Here is a 5,023-nt window from a genome sequence, read left to right on the forward strand (position 1 = left end):
AAGTCGTGATACGAGCAGCCAAATTTTTTTTCAAAATTCCCACTCGAGGCCCGACGCATCACCAACCCATCCGTTCAACCTATACACGTCCACAAGCAACCGATGGCTACCTTTGGCACGTCCTGCAGCATCCCTTAAAAAGTGGTGATACGACCGGCCAAAATTTTTTGAAAAAGCCACCGGAGGCCCGGGAGGCCAATGATCGAAAATGCCCACGAGACGCCCCACGCATCACGACCCTTTTCGGTCCTCACTTTCAAGGTCGTGATACGAGCGGCCAAATTTTGAAAATGCCCACGCGAGGCCCGACGCATCACTTCCCTGTCCGTTCAACCTATACACGTCCGCAAGTAACCGATGGCAGCCTTTGGCACGTCCTACGACATCCTTTCCAGAGTGGTGATACGACCGGCCAATTTTTTTTTAAAATGCCCACGCGAGGCCCGACGCATCACGACACTGTCCGTTCAACCTATACACACCCCCAAGCAACCCATGGCAGCCTTTGGCACGTCCTACGGCATCCCTTCCAAAGTCATGATACGAGCAGCCAAATGTTTTTTTGAAAATTCCCACTCGAGGCCCGACGCATCAGCACCCCGTCCGTTCAACTTATACACGTCCACAAGCAACCGATGGCTACCATTGGCACGTCCTGCGACATCCCTTCCAAAGTGGTGATACGACCGGCCAAAATTTTTTCAAAAAGCCACCGGAGGCCCGAGAGGCCAATGATCGAAAATGCCCACGAGACGCCCCGCGCATCACGACCCGTTTCGGACCTCACTTTCAAGGTCGTGATACGAGCGGCCAAATTTTGAAATTGCCCACGCGAGGCCCGACGCATCACCACCCTGTTCGTTCAACCTATACACGTCCGCAAGCAACCCAAGGCAGCCTTTGGCACGTCCTACGGCATCCTTACCAGAGTGGTGATACGACCGGCCAATTTTTTTTTAATATGCCCACGCGAGGCCCGACGCATCACGACACTGTCCATTCAACCTATACACGCCCGCAAGCCACCCATGGCAGCCTTTGGCACGTCCTGCGGCATCCCTTCCAGAGTGGTGATACGACCAGCCAAATTTTTTTAAAAATGCCCACGCGAGGGCCGACGCATCACGACACTGTCCGTTCAACCTATACACGCCCGCAAGCAACCGATGGCAGCCTTTGGCACGTCCTGCGACATCCCTTCCAGAGTGGTGATACGACCAGCCAAATTTTTTTAAAAATGCCCACGCGAGGCTCCACGCATTAGGACACTGTCCGTTCAACCTATACACGCCGGCAAGCAACCCATGGCAGCCTTTGGCGCGTCCTACGGCATCCCTTCCAAAGTCATGATACGAGCAGCCAAATTTATTTTGAAAATTCCCACTCGAGGCTCGACGCATCAGCACCCCGTCCGTTCAAGCTATACACGTCCACAAGCAACCGATGGCTACCTTTGGCACGTCCTGCGGCATCCCTTCCAAACTGGTGATACGACCGGCCAAATTTTTTTGGAAAAGAAACCAGAGGCCCGAGAGGCCAATGATCGAAAATGCCCACGAGATGCCCCACGCATCACGACCCTTTTCGGTCCTCACTTTCAAGGTCGTGATACGAGCAGCCAAATTTTGAAAATGCCCACGTGAGGCCCGACGCATCACCACCCTGTCCGTTCAACCTATACACGTCCGCAAGCAACCGATGGCAGCCTTTGGCACGTCCTACAGCATCCTTTCCAGAGTGGTGATACGACCGGCCAATTTTTTTTTAAAATGCCCACGCGAGGCCCGATGCATCATGACACTGTCCGTAACCTATACACGCCCCCAAGCAACCGATGGCAGCCTTTGGCACGTCCTGTGACATCCCTTCCAGAGTGGTGATACGATTAGGCAAATTTTTTTAAAAATGCCCACGCGAGGCGCGACGCATCACGACACTGTCCGTTCAACCTATACATGCCCGCAAGCAACCGATGGCAGCCTTTGGCACGTCCTACGGCATCCCTTCCAAAGTCATGATACGAGCAGACAAATTTTTTTTGAAAATTCCCACTCGAGGCCCGACGCATCAGCACCCCGTCCGTTCAACCTATACACGTCCTCAAGCAACCGATGGCTACCTTTGGCACGTCCTGCGACATCCCTTGCAGAGTGGTGATACGACTGGCCAATTTTTTTTAAAATGCCCACGCGAGGCCCGACGCATCACGACACTGTCCGTTCAACCTATACACGCCCGCAAGCAACCCATGGCAGCCTTTGGCACGTCCTGCGGCATCCCTTCCAGGGTGGTGATACAACCAGCAAAATTTTTTTAAAAATGCCCACGTGAGGCCCGACGCATCACGACACTGTCCGTTCAACCTATACACGTCTGCAAGCAACCCATGGCAGCCTTTGGCACGTCAGGCGGCATCCCTTCCAAAGTCATGATACGAGCAGCCAATTTTTTTTTGAAAATTCCCACTCGGGGCCTGACGCATCAGCACCCCGTCCGTTCAACCTATACACGTCCACAAGCAACCGATGGCTACCTTTGGCACGTCCTGCGGCATCCCTTCCAAAGTGGTGATACGATCGGCCAAAATTTTTTGAAAAAGCCACCGGAGGACCAGAGGCCAATGATCGAAAATGCCCACGAGACGCCCCACGCATCACGGCCCTTTCCGGTCCTCACTTTCAAGGTCGTGATACGAGCGGCCAAATTTTGAAAATGCCCACGCGAGGCCCGACGCATCACCACCCTGTCCGTTCAACCTATACACGTCCGCAAGCCACCGATGGCAGCCTTTGGCACGTCCTGCGGCATCCCTTACAGAGGGGTGATACGACCGGTTAAATTGTTTCGAAAATGCCCACGAGAGGCCCGACACATCACGACACTGCCCGTTCAACCTATAACACGCCCGCAAGTAATCGATGGCAGCCTTTGGCACATCCTGCGGCATCCGTTCCATAGTGGTGATACGAGCGGCCAAATTTTTTTAAAAATGCCCACGAGAGGCCCGACACATCACGACACTGTCCGTTCAACCTATAACACGCCCGCAAGCAACCGATGGCAGCCTTTGGCATGTCCTACGGCATCCTTTCTAGTGTGGTGATACGACCGGCTAATTTTTTTTTAAAATGCCCTCGCGAGGCCCGACGCATCACTACACTGTCCGTTCAACCTATACACGCCCGCAAGCAACCGATGGCAGCCTTTGGCACGTCCAGTGGCATCCCTTCTAGAGTGGTGATACGACCAGCCAAATTTTTTTAAAAATGCCCGCGCGAGACCCGATGCATCACGACACTGTCCGTTCAACCTATACACGCCCGCAAGCAACCCATGGCAGCCTTTGGCACGTCCTGCGGCATCCCTTCCAAAGTCATGATACGAACGGCCAATTTTTTATTGAAAATTCCCACTCGAGGCCCGTCGCATCAGCACCCCATCCGTTCAACCTATACACGTCCCCAAGCAACCGATGGCTACCTTTGGCACGTCCTGCGGCATCCCTTCCAAAGTGGTGATACGACCGGCCAATATTTTTTGAAAAAGGCACCGGGAGGCCCGAGAGGCCAATGATCGAAAATGCCCACGAGAGGCCCCACGCATCACGACCCTGTCTGGTCCTCACTTTCAAGGTCATGATACGAGCGGCCAAATTTTGAAAATGCCCACGTGAGGCCCGACGCGTCACCACCCTATCCGTTCAACCTATACACGTCCGCAAGCAACCGATGGCAGCCTTTGGCACGTCCTGCGGCATCCGTTCCATAGTGGTGATACGAGCGGCTAAATTTTTTTAAAAATGCCAACGAGAGGCCCGACACATCACGACACTGTCCGTTCAACCTATAACACGCCCGCAAGCAACCGATGGCAGCCTTTAGCACATCCTGCGGCATCCGTTCCATAGTGGTGATACGAGCGGCCAAATTTTTTTAAAAATGCCCACGAGAGGCCCAACACATCACGACACTGTCCGTTTAACCTATAACACGTCCGCAAGCAACCGATGGAAGCCTTTGGCACGTCCTACGGCATCCTTTCTAGAGTGGTGATACGACCGGCCAATTTTTTTTTAAAATGCCCACGCGAGGCCTGACGCATCACGACACGGTCCGTTCAACCTATACACGCCCGCAAGCAACCGATGGCAGCCTTTGGCATGTCCTACGGCATCCTTTCCAGAGTGGTGATACGACCGGCCAATTTTTTTTTAAAATGCCCACGCGAGGCCCGACGCATCACGACACTGTCCGTTCAACCTATACACACCCGCAAGCAACCAATGGCAGCCTTTGGCACGTCCTGCGGCATCCCTTCCAGAGTGGTGATACGACCAGCCAAATTTTTTTAAAAATGCCCACACGAGGCCCGACGCATCACGACACTGTCCGTTCAACCTATACACGCCCGCAAGCAACCCATGGCAGCCTTTGGCACGTCCTGCGGCATCCCTTCCAAAGTCATGATACGAGCGGCCAAATTTTTTTCGAAAATTCCCAGTCTAGGCACGACGCATCACCACCCCGTCCGTTCAACCAATACACGTCCGCAAGCAACCGATGGCTACCTTTGGCAGGTCCTGCGACATCCCTTCCTAAGTGGTGATACGACCGGCCAATATTTTTTAAAAATGCCACTGTGAGGCCCGGGAGGCCAATGATCGAAAATGCCCACGAGAGGCCCCACGCATCACGACCCTGTCCGGTCTTCACTTTCAAGGTCGTGATACGAGCGGCTAAATTTTAAAAATGCCCACGCGAGGCCCGACGCATCACGACACTGTCCGTACAACCTATACACGCCCGCAAGCAACCGATGGCAGCCTTTGGTATGTCCTGCGGCATCCCTTCCAAAGTCGTGATATGAGCGACCAAATTTTTTTTGAAAATTCCCACTTGACGCCCGACGCATCACCACCCTGTCCGTTCAACCTATACACGTCCGCAAGCAACCGATGGTAGCCTTTGGCACGTCCTGCAGCATCCCTTCCAGAGTGGTTATACGAGCGGCCAAAGTTTTTTCA

This window comes from Diospyros lotus, chromosome 10 (genome assembly GCF_014633365.1).
Source record: "Diospyros lotus cultivar Yz01 chromosome 10, ASM1463336v1, whole genome shotgun sequence".
In the NCBI taxonomy this organism is placed as follows: Eukaryota; Viridiplantae; Streptophyta; class Magnoliopsida; order Ericales; family Ebenaceae; genus Diospyros; species Diospyros lotus.